At 37.0% G+C, this 12,298-nt stretch overlaps 1 long non-coding RNA gene across 1 annotated transcript; it reads left to right on the top strand.

Moving 5' to 3' along the window:
- The first annotated feature begins 2,395 nt into the window (after positions 1–2,395).
- LOC139359221 (uncharacterized) lies at positions 2,396–7,704 on the top strand. Its single transcript, XR_011615136.1, has 4 exons — positions 2,396–2,559; positions 3,030–3,107; positions 4,203–4,310; positions 7,549–7,704. It is a non-coding gene; the product is annotated as an uncharacterized lncRNA (long non-coding RNA).
- The last annotated feature ends 4,594 nt before the right edge of the window (positions 7,705–12,298 follow it).

Here is a 12,298-nt window from a genome sequence, read left to right as displayed (position 1 = left end):
CAGTCTATGAAATTGGTAAACTGAAAATTCTTCAGTAAGCTACAACATAGAGCGTAAGACTCTGCCAAAAATTGGATGTGGCAGTTGAGCAGGATTTTGGGAAATGGAGTTACAAGCTTAGAATCAGTAGGGAGCCAGTGAACATTTTTAATTAAAGAAGTGATATGATCAGATGTACGCTTTAAAAAGAAAAAAATAAAAGTATCTAACAGTCATAGGGAGAACTGAAATGAAGCAAGACTGAATAAAGCCAGACCAGATTTAGTAGAAAGATAATTAAGGCAAATTTAAGAATGGTACTTCCATTTCCAACTTGGACAACTGGGAGTTTATTGGCTCAAATCACCAAGATCAGAGTCCTAGGAAAAACAAGTTTATAATTGTATGAGGAGAGGGAGTTCAGCTTCGACCATTATGAATTTGAGAATTCCTGTGGGATGGGCTGACAGGAGAGGACTGAAAAGCATCAGTGTGGAAAACATTTCCTGTTAATGCAAAGCTTAAGAGGAGTGACCACTTGCCAGTCAGACCCTGGGCTTTAAACTTGCAATATTGTAATCAATTCAAGAGATGGGAAATTTCCCTCCAGCTTATGGGGAGAGATGATCAGGGTGGATGCTCCCTCAAACTTCTCAGTTTTTTTAATGATCTAATTTAGATGTCCTAGGTTTTCTATTGTTTTCATCTGTTTCTGGCTTAGAAGATTAGGTTGTTTATTTGTTTCCCACCTAAAAGACCCATGTTGTGTATTGTTGTAATGTAAAACAGTATCAAATCGCTTTGGGATGGCTCCAACTGCCGGCACCTGCAGCTCCTCCAGCCTGCTCCACCCACAACCTAGAAAGCCAGAAGTGTCTGGGAATTTGTGTTTTCCATAGGTGGTCATTAACTAAGGACTTTCAGGTGTGGGAAAAAGCAGCCCCCCCGCCCAACCCGCCGCGCCAATCCTTGACAGAGGTCAGGACAATTTTGTGCCATAACTTGTACTCAATCCATAGCTACCATCTTGAGGACTATGCCTGAGATCACACTCTTGCTTGGCTTGCCCCCTACCGTTCTGCTCTATCCATTCCCTTTGGGCGTGTCCCCTGAAAAAACTCCCTTAATAAGTTACTGGCTCACAAATTCTCATCCTAGGCTCCACTTCCCGGGACCCTATCCTAAGACATACTGTTTCCATGTTTACCTTACCAATTCCCACACTCCTCTATGCATCTGTCCACAGGAACCAGTACCTCTTCACACATAAATCTAATAGAGGATGCTTGATGTTTCCCCAGATGATCCTATTTCTGATCTATGAGTAAACTGACACGAAATACACATTTTTACATTTTGAATGCGTAAGAGGTGTGGTTGTTAGTACTAGGTGTCAACTTGATTGGATTGAAGAATGCCTAGATAACTGGTAAAGTACTTTTTTCTGGGTGTGTCTGTGAGTATGTTGCCAGAGGAGATTGGCATTTGAGTCAGTGGACTGGGAGAGGACGACCCACCCTCAATGTGGGTGGGTCCAATCAGCCGCTAGCGAGGCTAGGAAAGCAAGTGGAAGAAGGTGAGATGAGCCTGGCTTGCTGAGTCTTCTGGCTTCCATCTTTCTCCTGTGCTGTATGCTTCCTCTCATTCCTCCTGCCCTTGGACATCAGACTCCAGGTTATTTGGTCTTTGGACTCTTGAACTTACATCAGTCGTTTGCCTGGGATTCTTGGGACTTCGGCCTCAGACTGAAGGCTGCACTGTCAGCTTCCCTGCTTTTGAGGCTTTTAGCCTCAAACTGAGCCACTACTGGCTTGTTTCTTGCCCAGCTTGCAGATGGTCTATCATGGGACTTTGCCTTGTGATCGTGTGAACCAATTCTCCCTAACAAACTCCCTTTCATATATGCATATATCCTCTTAGTTCTGTTCCTCTGAAGAACCCTGATTAACACAAGAAGTAAATGTTTTATATATGCACATGCATGCATGCATATTTTATATATGTTTGTTTGTATGTATATATGTAGTAATGATAATAAATCTACCTGTATTTGTCAGAATATTTTCTAGTACAAGTGACAGATTTCCAACTAAAACTAACTTAAAACAAAAAAAGATAATTAATTATCACATAAATCATGCATGCCCAAACAGTAGGTGCAGCTTTCAGCAGGGCAGAATTTGGGGTTCAATGAAGTCATTAGAAATTGATCTACCCCTTTCATCTCTTGCGTATGTTTGTTTCAGCTGCCTTCTTTCTAGACAGGCTCTGCCAACGAGGAGGCACAATGGCTGCTGGAAGCTTTAAGTTTATAGTGACCTCATAAACCCGGATTCTACAGTTGCTATTTTAAAGATGCAATTCCTTTTACACTTTTTTGTTGATGACCTATTTTTTTAATCTTTGTCTCCAGAAGCTTTTAGGATTTTCTCTCTATCCCTGCTGTTTTGCAGTTTCACAATGATTTGTCTTGTTATGGGTCTTTTAAATTTTATTTTGCTGGCCTCTCTGTGGGCTCTTTGAATCTGAAAACTTATATTAACCAGGCCTGAGAATCATTTTTATATTATTACATTGATGGTAACCTCACTTCCATTTTCTCCTTCCCTATTCCTGACATCCAAATCATTTTAGTCAAGTGTAGTGATCTTCACATTGTCTTATTATTTTCATTTTAAATCTCATTGCTTTGTTCTATTTTCTAGCTGATAGTTTCAAATTTACATTGCACTCAATTGATCTTATCTTTAAATTCTAATGATTTTTTTTCTTATGATCTAAAATATGTTTTAGAATAGTGTTTTTTTTTGTTTTGTTTTGTTTTTACTGGATGGGATATCTTACCTTTTGGATGATTTTTCAACTTTCTTCTTATTCTTGTATTTTTCTCTCTTTCTTCAGGTTCTTTCATTGTTCTAGTTTGTCTGGCTTAAATATTTTATGGCAAGAACTTTCCTTAAATCATTTCCTTAAATGTCTAGTGGTTTGTGGGTGTCCTGTCACATTTAAGTATGAGATTCTAAGAAAATTACAGAAAATTCTGTGTGCAGGGACAGAAGTTGATGGATGAGCTTTATGTTTTGTTGATCAGATGGAGGCCCAGCTATTTCACTGAGAAATTGTGAAAGGTCAGTATCTGTAGGTCTTTGTTTTTCCAGTTATTGTATTTCCCAATGAAAAAGTCCTCAATCATTTTCCTGGATATAAACCTGTTTGTGTCTGTTCTGGAGGCCAATGTAGGGAAGAGGCAAATGCTTCAGCACAAAGATATTCACTTTATATCACCCTAATACTTGTATTTAGTGTCCGTGAAATAGGAACCTTTTTCCAACCCAGTCTTCCACAAATTATGAGGATTGTCTGAGTTATCTGCTTCATGAGCAGTTACCCCAAAACTTAGTGACTAAATACAATAATAACTGTCCAGAGCTGCACGCCCCGGCCATAGCGAATAATAACTGACGATTAAAAACGCCTGAGCTCTATTCATTTCCACCTTCTACCTCCTCCCTAGATTTACCTTTTTCCCTGTATTAATACCTCATAAAAGATGGCGCTCTTCCTGCTTCTTCTTCACCCATTTTTCCCGCGCCTGCGAAAATTACTACCTGACAGCGCAGGTGCAACATGACGTTCGACCAGAGAAACCAATACCTATCTGGCCACGCCTCCACTATGAGATCATTTTAGCCTTGGCCCAACCCCTTCCTCTCCAAGTGTATATAAGGCACTGCATTACCGCCATTAAACGAGACTTGATCAGAGCACTGTCTTGTCTCCATTTCTCGTATCTCTTGTTCCCCAAATTCCCACCCCCTCCTCCAGGGCCTGCTTAGACTATCCCGCGGGCCGGGATAAATAACCATTTATTATCTCTCATGGTTTTGGTGGATCTGAAATTCTGGGGAAGTTTGAGTAGTTCTGGCTCAGGGTCTCTCCATGAGGTTATAGGGAGACATCTGCCAGCATTCCGTCATTTGAAGCTTTTGCTGTAGTTGTAGGATCTGCTTTCAAAGGTTGTTAAAATTCACATAGCTGACAACTTAGAAGTAACTATTAGTGGAAGTTCTCTGTTTCTGTCCCACAGGGGCTAACTCTCAGGGCTGCTGGAGTGTCCTCAGAGCAGTTAGAGCTCCCTAAAGTAAATGATCTGAGAGGATAAGTGAAAGGTGAAATGCCTTTTAGGATCTAGCCTCAGAATTTGTACATCGTCTCTTCCACAGTTACCTACTGGTCACATATCTCATTCCTGATTCAACATGGGAAGGAACTGCACAAGGGCATGAGTACCAGAACACTGGGGACCACCCAGGAGGGTGTCTACCACAGAGGTGTTTATTACTTCTTGTTTGTACTCTTATCTCCTTGTCATTAAACATTGGCATAAATGGGGGAGTGTCTTTTAAAAATTTTATTTATATGTGCAATAAGATATTTAACATAGCTCTACACACACGTGCACGAGCACACACACACACAATATGGCATATTATAGTTTTTTACCTCAATATGGTAAGATCAGTGTTCCAATTACATTTCCTGCATCCCCTCAAATCTGCCTTCCTTTGTTTATTGACTTCATATGAATGCTGGCTTCTTTCGTAATTAGTAAACGACTAAAACAACATGTACCTTAATTATAGGCAGTGAGAAAAGAATATACTTAGTGAAACATAAAAAAAACTTTCAGATAGTTTTCAGCCTTTCAGCTTTTATCTCAAGATATAAAACCAATCTTCATCCATCTTTACTTATGGAAAGTAATATTTCAGACTGAAAAAGTCTGGACTCTTTTCAAAAGAGTGTTCTCAGTCTTCTTAGGGAAACCTGTTAGGAGAAACATTAAAGCATCTATGTACTTTAGTCACCTTTTTTCCTTTTCCTTTTCTTTTTCTTTCTTTGTTCTAACTAAACGGCACACTTTACTCAGACGTCCTTAGTCTCCCAGCGTGCTCTTTGGATGCAGGATCTTATTCAGGATATCTCAGGATATAACCTTATCATGTTTCTTTAGCGTCTTCTGTACCATGACAGTTTCATAGGCTTCCCTTGATTTTGATGATCTTGAGAGTTTTGAAGAGTACTACTCAGGTATTTTGTAGAATAAGTAACCCTCAATTTTACTGTGTCTGATTTGTTTTTCACAATTATTCCAGAGTTATGGGTGTGGAAAAAAGATCAGAGAGATAAGGTTTTATTTCCATCACAACATAACAAGGGTACATGTTTTCAACATGGCTTGGCACTGTTCATGTTAACCTTCATCACCTGGCCAAAGCAGTTCTCTCCACTGTAAAGTTACTCACCATCCCCTACTAATCCACTCTTTAGAAGCAAGTCATTAAATGCAATCCATGATCAAAAGGTGGGGAGATAAGCTCCACCTCCATGAGAAAGAAGTATATGCATAAATTACTGGGAATTCTTTTCTATGGGGCATTTGTTTCTTCTTTCTCTCCAATATATATTTATACAATATGTCATTAGGCAATTTTATTGTTGTGCAGACATCACAGAGTATTCTTACACACACCTAGATGGCATAGCCTACCACACACTAGGCCGTAGGGCATAGCCTATTGCTCCTAGACTACAAACCTGCACGGCATGTTACAGTACTGGATACTGTAGGTAATTGTAACACCATAGCATTTATGTATCTGAGCATATCTAAACATAGAAATCATGCAGTAAAAATATAGTATAAAAGATAAAAGATGGTCCACCTCTATGGGGCACTTAGCAGGAATGAAGCTTACAGGACTGGAAGCTGCTCTTGGTGAGTCAGTCAGTGAGTGAGTGGTAAGTTAACGTGAAGGCCTAGGACATTACCGCACCCTACTACAGACTTTAAAAACATTGTACATTTAGTCTACACTAAATTTATTTTAACATTTGTTCTTTCTTTAATAATCTTAGGATACTGTAATCTATTTACTTTATAAACTGAATTTTTAAATTATTGATGCTATTGTAATAACACAGCTTAAAATGCAAACACATTGTATAGCAGTACAAAATAGTTTCTTTATATTCTTATTCTATAAGCTCTTTCTACTTTCAATTTTATATTTTTAATTTATAAACTTGTATTTAGTGTCCATGAAATAGGAATCTCTTTTCAACAAACTAAGACGCTAACATACACATTAGCTTAGGCCTACACAGGGTCAAGGTCATCAGTGTAATGTTCACCTCCACACTTTGTCCCACTAGAAAGACTTCAGGGGCAATAACACGCATGGAGATGTTGTCTCCTGTGATCGCAATGCCTTGTTCTGGAATACTTCCAGAACTGCCTGCGACACTTTTAGAGTTAACTTTTTAAAAACACAAGTATAATAACTACACTCTAAAGTAATGAAAAAGTGTAATATAATAAATACGTAAACTGGTAACATAGTTGTTTATTATCATATTTAAGTATTATACACTGAACATGATTTTATGTGCTATACTTTTATATGACTGATGGCACAGCAAGTTTTTTGTTTACACTTGCATCACCACAAACATGTCCTGTGCTATAATCTTAGGATGACTACAGAGTCGCTAAGTAATAGGGATATTTTGGCTCCACTATAATCTTATAAGAACATTGTCATATATGCTGTCTGTCATTGACTGAAACATCATTATACAATGCATGACTGTATAAACATACACATGCACATAAATACAAACACATATATAATACATATGCTTTTAATAAATATACTTTTAAATTTAATGAACTTTAATAAGGATTCTTGGATGTATTACTACATTATTTATATTGTTGCTCAGATGGTTCCAACTTTGGCAACTGTGAGTGCTTTCAGTTGGCTTCTTTGTCCTTTGGATATGTTCCTATTTATTTATTTACTTATTTTAGCACTTCTTTACTTTCTAGCAATCACATTCTTCATGATTATTTTATATATTCCCTACTTCAGTCCTAGAATTAGCAATTCTTCAAGAAACTCTTATTCTTCATATTGATGACTTTTATGAGGTGCAAGATCTGGGTGCTATATATATATTGGAATTGGGGTATCATTGCCTGTGACCCCTCTCAATTGGCAGAACTAGGAAATATATGTATGTACACTAATCAATGTAGCTACATATATCTATAATTATTATTGTATCAATCCATCTATAATTAAACTAAATATGAGTTCATAGCAATACTTCAGACTCTAAACCTGGGCCATAAGAATCATTCTAACCTTTCCCATGACACTCATTTTACAGTAGAGAATGTGAATTTAGACCCTGGATTTAAGACCTGTCTTTGATACAGTAGCAGAAATCAAGCAGACAACTTTGTCTGCAGAAGTGCAAAATGCACCCTTGGGGAAGAATCATTTTTTGTTTTTTTTGTTTGTTTGTTTGTTTGCTTACTGCTGTTGTAATTTCAATTTTCTCTTATATGTGGTTTTCTCTAGTTTAGCTGTCCCTTTAGAGATTTTTGCTTTATATGATTAGAGTTAATGATTTAGTTTAATCGAATTTCAGTATTTTTTTTTGTAACTTCTTGTACCCATTTTTATTTTTAAATCATTGTCTCTTTTCCCTTGGTTGCAGATTATTGTGGCTATCACTCAGGTTTTCTGCTCATTGGTAGACAAAGGGTGAGGAGGTGCCTGAAATTGGAACAGTGGAAGGATCCTTCACCAAAACCTGGAACGTCAGAAGAATGGCAAGGCTGAAAATGATTAGTGTTAATTCATTCCAGTTGTGGTACCCTACCCATAAGATATGACTAGAGACCGGACTTTCCTAGTCCAAGGAATAGGAAGCCTTGTATCTTGCTCATGTCCAAGCTTGGTTCTCTGTGCTAGTTATTTATTGCTTTATAACAAACAAACCACCTCTAAACTCGATGACTTAAAACAGTAACAGTTATTTCTGTAGCTTGAAAATGTGTAATTTGGGCAGGATATCGTGGGGAAGGCTCATTTGCTCCACAGAGCATGAGGTAGGGCTGCAGGACCCACTTCCAAAATGGCTTGCTCACATGCCTAGCAAGGGTGGTGTTAGGCTATCAGGAGTGCTCATTCTTAATATCAAAATGAAGTTATTAAATTTAACATGTCTGATTATTCTATATGCTTTAATAACAGTGGTACTAAATGGATTAAAATTATTAATATTTTATGAGTTGATATTTCAAGTGTCAGATTGTATTAGAGCTGTTTAAAATTAGTGTATCTTGTAGAATTTACCTTTCCCAGAAATGAACCATTTTAAAATTCAAGTCTCTAAACACAACATTTTGGAAGTAATTTTTATATTCACCAGCTAGGTATGTTCTATTGCAAAAATGATCTGCGCATAAAGCATGTTTTATAGTAAGTAGAAGCAGCAGCTACTTTAATTACAGTGATCTCACTGGAGAAAAGAAACAAACACCATTATCATCCTTCTGCTTTCGCCCTACTTTTATCTGAAATTGAACATAAAACACTTTGCATCAAGACTTAAAATTATTTCAACATGTTTCAAACAGCACACACAAGGTGTACCATTAGAATTTAAGCTCATGTATGCCATTAAAATAACACAATTGCTGAATATTGTTTATTTTTTTCTAGAGTATCTAGAAGAACAACAATAACAATAAACAATCACCTTCTCTGCTAACGAAGAAACCAAGATCTAGAGAGATTAAGAGTAAAGCAGGAAAGAGTCCAGCTTAAAGTTTCAGATTAGCCTAAAATCTTCTCTTACTCAATTTACCTAATGCATAAAATGGGAAAATACATAATCTAATTAAACTTCATTTTTCTCATCTGTAATTTAAAAATAATTATGTGCATTGTATGGGATTATTATTAGGATTAAATAAGAAAATATATGTAAACCACCTTGGTCATTGACAGCCATGCAGATTGCTCCATTAAAGATTGGTTATCTTTTCCTTCCGCAGTTAATAGTGAACAAGGGACAGATGCTGGATAAACCTTTTTCAGCTGTCTCTGATTCCAGTGTTATAAAGAGCTTTACATACTTCACAAAATGCACAAAGCACCCCATACAAATCTTCATGTTGTTTTTACACGATGGTATTTAAACGTTCATTTACCTGTGCAGTGGCTTAGGGAAAGAAAATGCTTGGCTCGATTTCCTGACCCCAGTATATTTTATATGTGTGTGTTTATATTTTTTTCAGGACTTTTTTTTCTGGTAACATATAGAACTGTCATTAATGTTATTAATATTTCAATTTGGCCAGGTGCGGTGGCTCATGCCTGTAATCCGAGAACTTTGGGAGGCCAAGGCGGGCAGACCACTTGAGGTCAGGAGTTCGAGACCAGCCTGGCCAACATGGCAAAGCCCCGTCTCTACTAAAAATACAAAAAAAGTAAATTATCCGGGCGTGGTGGTGCATGCCTGCAATCCCAGATACTCGGGAGGCTGAAGCTGGAGAATTATTTGAACCCAGGAGGCAGAGGTTGCAGCAAGCTGAGATCGTTCCACTGCACTCCAGCCTGGGTGACAAGAGTGAAAGCTCTGTCTCAAAAAAAAAAAAAAAAAAAAAAAAAAAATTCAATTCACTGAACATAAAAATACTACTCTATAAATTTATAAGCATTTTATTTCTAAACATATCAGAAACAAGTCATGCTTAAAAGTAGAAAATTACTAATAACAGAATTATCTACAATCTATTTATATCTATCTAGATTATCATTTGTATGTGGGTAACGTTCTGGCTTTTAGTTCAGAAATTCAAACTTTCTTAATAATTTCCAAAGTGGGGTTGCACCATATCCTCTGAAACTTACACATTTAGCCTATTGTAGTTAAATTGATATACATTTTCATTGGTTTCTACAAAGATTTTTTCCCCATAGATATCTTTAGATTAAATGGAGATTTTCATTCACATCTTAAATGACTATGTGCCTAGTTATGATTAAAATTATTTGTCTCAGAAATTACATATGTATGTGTGTGTGGTCAAAAGTAGTACCATATGCATGCAAATTCATTTGTTCCATTGATTTTTGGAAGACACATTATGATGTTCGGCTCCAAATGTCTGCAGGTGCAAATATTTAAAAGATCACAATTACAAGAATTGATCATAGTCAGTAACACACAGCTGCAAATAATTATATGGTTAGCCCTTCATTTATAGCAGCTCCTAAAGAGCTAAGAGCATATAAGTAGAAGAATCTTGTGATCATGATGTATCAATACAAAAACATTTAGGTAATGCTTCCATTTTAAATAATGACTTTATATGGGTAAACATGATTGATTACAATGAAGTATATGCCTCTGGAAACACTGTCATCATCTCTTTCTCTGATTGGCTGTTTTAGACCCTGACTGTATTCAGCTACTGTGTAATCTCTCTATTCTTACTCTCTTGGTAACATTGCTGTCCAAGGAGTGAGCTGTCTGTGGGGCTCTCTATTTCCTCTCAAAATCCTGACTGGCTCATAAGATTTCCCTCTGATAATAGGAAACAGAACTCACCTTGTGTTTTGATACCACAGACCTTTTGAGTTTACTGCCTTGCTTCCCTTTCCTGTCTAAAGGAAAGTCCTGTGTTCATTTTTTGGGCAAATGCGTGAACGCTGAATGACAGGTGCCATGTCACACTTTTCCCCATGGGCATTCCTCAGCAACTCTTGTAAAACATTTCAGTCCAGAATATTAATTACAGTTTCATACACACACATTAAAATTTCTGACATTATTTTCTAGCTGAAGAGAGAAGTGTTATCTCTTAGAAGATTGTTTCAACTATAAGCTCTTGACCTTAAGATTGAAAGTAGTAATGCCCACTTTGGTAAACTTCTAGAATACTTATCGGAAACATAAGCATGTGTAACAAAGTATGTTTAATAAAGTATGCCAAAGCTTAAAAATATAATCCTCCTGTTTGATCATTATTTTGTGGGTCAGTAATTTAGGCAGAACTTGGTTTGACATTTGTTCTGCTGGTCGCACTTAGGGTAACTTGTATGGCTTTGATGCTCTGGTGGCTTGAACGAGGATGAATGACTTGATATGAGCTCACACGTGTCTGTTTTGGTATTGGGTATGGTCTGGGCTATGTACTTCAGCAGGTTAGCAAACAGCTTCCTCACATATTGGTGAAAGAGATTCAACCAGCAACAGAGGAGGGATCACCCCAATGTGTAAGTATGTTTCAAATCTCAGCTTGCATTATGATTGCTAATGTCTAGTTGATCAAAGCATATAATAAAGCCAAGTCAGGTGACCATTGGGAGGAGATTATACAAAGACATGGGTGCAAGGAGGCGTTATCTATTACAGTTCATTAGCTTATCAGTTTGCCTTATGCTTTCACAAATTCACATGCTTATTTAAGGTGAAACCATCATGCAGCAATAAGCAGGTGTTTATTAATTTCCCTCTCAATATATTTTTAAATGCATAATACAGTATTGTAAACTATAGGCACAGTTTTGTATAGCAGATATCCAGAAATTACTCATCTTGTATAGCTGAAAGTATACACCTCCTGAAGAACAACTCCTCAATTCCCCCTTAACACAGCCCCAGGCAGTCGCCATTTTGCTATCAGTTTCTATAAATTTGAGTCTTACAGAAGCTTCATTTAAGTGGATTTATTAGGTATCACTTTATCTGTGGCTGGCTCATTTTCTTAGCAGAATATTCTCCAGATATATCTGTGTTGTCACAAATGCCAGGGTTTTCTACTTTTTAAGGCAGAATAATATTCTACTGTAGGTTGTTTCCAGATTTTGGCGATTGTGAAAATACCGCAATCAACCCAGCAGTGCAGGTATCTCTTTGAGATACTGATTTTAATGATCTGGATGCATATCTAAAAGTGGGATGCTGGAGCACATGATCATTATATTTTTTAAATTTTTGGATTTTACAAAAATCCAAAATACACATACTGTTTTCCATAGTGGGTGCACCACTGCATTTCTACCAACAGTGTACAAGATTTCCAATTTCTCTATATCATCGGTAGTACTTATCTTATTGTTTCTGTGGTTGTTAATAACCATCCTGTCTTAGTCTGTTTGTATTGGTATAACAAAATACCACAGACTGAATAATTTATGAAAAACAAAAAATGTTTTTCATTGTTCTGGAGACTGTTGACTACTGGTATAACTGTTGACTATTGGTATAAACAAAATACCACAGACTGAGTAATTTATGAAAAATGAAAAAAATATTTTTCATTGTTCTGGAGACTAGAGACTGCCAAATCAAGCTACTAGCTGGAGCAGTGTCTCATGAGGGATGTTCTCTGCTTCTAAGATAGCACCTCGATGCTGCATCATTCATGGGGGAAGGACACTCTTCTTACATG

The sequence above is a fragment of the Macaca nemestrina genome, chromosome 16 (assembly GCF_043159975.1).
Source record: "Macaca nemestrina isolate mMacNem1 chromosome 16, mMacNem.hap1, whole genome shotgun sequence".
In the NCBI taxonomy this organism is placed as follows: Eukaryota; Metazoa; Chordata; class Mammalia; order Primates; family Cercopithecidae; genus Macaca; species Macaca nemestrina.
The sequence above is the reverse complement of the archived record's forward strand: the minus strand, read 5'-3'. Positions and strand labels throughout refer to the sequence as shown.